The sequence below is a fragment of the Carettochelys insculpta genome, chromosome 29, assembly GCF_033958435.1.
Source record: "Carettochelys insculpta isolate YL-2023 chromosome 29, ASM3395843v1, whole genome shotgun sequence".
NCBI lineage: Eukaryota > Metazoa > Chordata > Testudines > Carettochelyidae > Carettochelys > Carettochelys insculpta.
Genome location: NC_134165.1, coordinates 1,060,678 through 1,063,451, shown reverse-complemented (window position 1 = coordinate 1,063,451; position 2,774 = coordinate 1,060,678).

The window sequence follows — 2,774 nt, the reverse complement described above, 5'->3', positions numbered from 1 at the left end:
GCCTTATGACACCAGTTTGCTGTCAGACATCCCTAAAACGACTCCACGCTGCCTCGTTTTTACAACAGCTCATTCCTTGCATGGGTGCTTAACCACACACAACCTCTCTAGGGCTGGAAGAAATGGGAGTGAAGCAATTCATAGATTCCAAAGCTGGACGGGACTCATACGATCACTAGTCTGAGCCCTGTAATGAAGGCCAGAGATGTCCCCAACCAATTCCTAGAACCTCACGGTAGGTGGTGGTGGGGGGGGATCTCAACTTGATTTAAAAGTTGCCAATGATGAGGAATCCTCCATGATTGTCACTATTGAAAAGGTGAGAGTTACATCCTGTCTTAAGTTGTCTAACTTCAACTTTCAGCCATTCAAGTGTGTGAGATCTTTCTCTAAGAATGAACTTTTAAACGTGTGTTCTGTAGGTGCAGGGGTCAACAGCCTTTAGTTCTCATCCCATTCAGGTACTCTGCTGGTGGGCTGAGAGAACATTTGCTGACACTGAGCATCTGTAGGCACAGTCCCTCGCAGCTCCCAGTGGCCATGGTTCAGTGTTCCTGGCCAAAGGGAGCTGTGGGAAGCAGCATCAGCAAACTGCCTTAACCCACCAGTGATTACCCTGAGAGGGTAGGAGCCAAAGCTGGCTGATGTGACTACTTAAGAACTATAATCAAGTCACCTCTTACCCTTGCTTTGTTAAAGAGGGTTAGCTCTGTGCTTGTAAGGCAGGTTTCCTAACCTTTAACCCATTCTCATGGCTCTTCTGATTTGGAACAAACAATAAGAATCCAGGGGTGGGGGTGGGGGTGGGGGCAGAAAGAGGAGGGAAAAGTGGGGGTGGGAGAGGTTTGTAACCTGTCATTAATAAGACCTGAGGCAGAAGTAAATTAAGTGGGATGGGGCCAATCCTGCAAATATCAAAGATGGGGAAATTGCCTTTGTAACATGTAAGGTAACCTGTGTCAAACTTGCAAATGAATTCCAGTTCAGCTGCCTCTTAGTAATTGGGTGGTAAAATCCTTTTGGAGAAGAATGGCTGCTTTCCTTTATTGAATGTCCAGGGAGGTTAAAGTGTTCCCCTACATGTTTATATGTATTTCAGTTCCTGCTGTCTGATTTAGGTCCCTTCATGCTTTGGTGCAAAACCTGTCCAGTTTGTCCAAAGTATATGGCAGAGGAGTCTTGCTGGCATATCACATTATGCACACCTGCATATCCATGGAAGTACAAGTATATTGTCAGAGAGGTGGCCGAGTTAGTCTGTATCTTCAAAAACAAGATGACGTCCTATGGCACCTTGTAGACTAACAGTTTGGAGCATAAGCTTTTGTGGGCAAAGACCTGCTTCCTCAGCTGCGACATCTGTTAGTCTATAAGGTGCTACAGGACCGCTTGTTGTTTTTCAAGTATATTACTCTTCATATTTCTATCGACCAATTTGCGATCTGGGCAAGAAGAAAAAAGTCATGAGTCAGAAAGGATCTGTTTTCCCTAAATTCAAGTTGATGTTATCCTTTAATTTTATACTACTTGAGCATGAGCTCAGCCCCTTGGGTATCTTTCTTGGGACTGACGTCTGGCTGAAGCGTTACCATGAGCCAGCTCGGCCTATTTACTCTTTCTAGAGCCTGGCACGCCACTTTCGAGAACTTCTCCAAGGCTGAGTTGAAGCCACTATTGCCGGTCCAGGGTTTTCAAAGGTGTGGGGGCAAGTTACTGGGCTCTGCGGCTTTAAGACGACTTGATACGCGGCACCTGCTCTGAAAACCCTCACCAGGTACTAGCGGAAGGGAAAGTCCTCACTGTCCAATGCGACTAGGTCAGGGTGTTGCCATCACAAGCCAGCGCCCGTGGGTGTCCGCTGCCTCCCCCGGGCGGCGAGGCCGTTTCTGCAGCCGAGCTCCGCCCCAGCCTGCCGCACCGCGCACCCGGGCTGTGCGGGCTCTGCCTCTCCGCTGCCGGCGGTCGCTCGTGCTGACTCGCAGCGGCTGGAACAGCTGCCGGGCCGGCTGCGGCTCCCCCTGCGATTCCTGCCCGGCGGGCGGCTGCATCCGGCCCGTCCTCGGCCGGGACCCTCCGGGAACAGCTCCCGCGCGGCCGCCCCTTTCCGGGCGCTCGGGCCTCCGCCCGGGCTGCGGGAACTTCTCCTCCTCCTCCTCCTCCAGCTGGACCCCGCCCGGGCTGCGGGAACTTCTCCTCCTCCTCCTCCTCCTCCTCCTCCAGCTGGACCCCGCCCGGGCTGCGGGAACTTCTCCTCCTCCTCCTCCTCCTCCTCCAGCTGGACCCCGCCCGGGCTGCGGGAACTTCTCCTCCTCCTCCTCCTCCTCCTCCTCCAGCTGGACCCCGCCCGGGGCTGCGCCGACACCCGACGACGCTCGCGCGGCAGCTGCTGCTGCTGCTGCTGGTCGGGGCCGAGCCCGGCCCGTTTAACCGGCTCCCCGCGGCGGAGGCGGACCCCGCCCCCGGCCCCGCCCCCCGGCTGCGCTGTCGGCCCGTCGCCGCGGTCCCGCCTCAGAGGCCGCGGGAGCAGGTCCCCGTCCGTGCCCGCCCGTCGCCATGGCAGCGGCTCCCCGCCCCGCCCGGCGCGGCGGACTCCGAGGGGCGGGAGGGGGGTCACTCGGAGGCCAGCGCTGAAGCGGCGAGACGAGGGTGTCCGGGCTCTGGCCAATCACGCGGCGCGATGCTCCTGTGGGTGGGATCTATTGACCAATGGGGAGCGAGGGTGTTAGGGGCGGGATATTTTCTTTTTGACCAATAGGTGTGCGGGATGCTCGTGG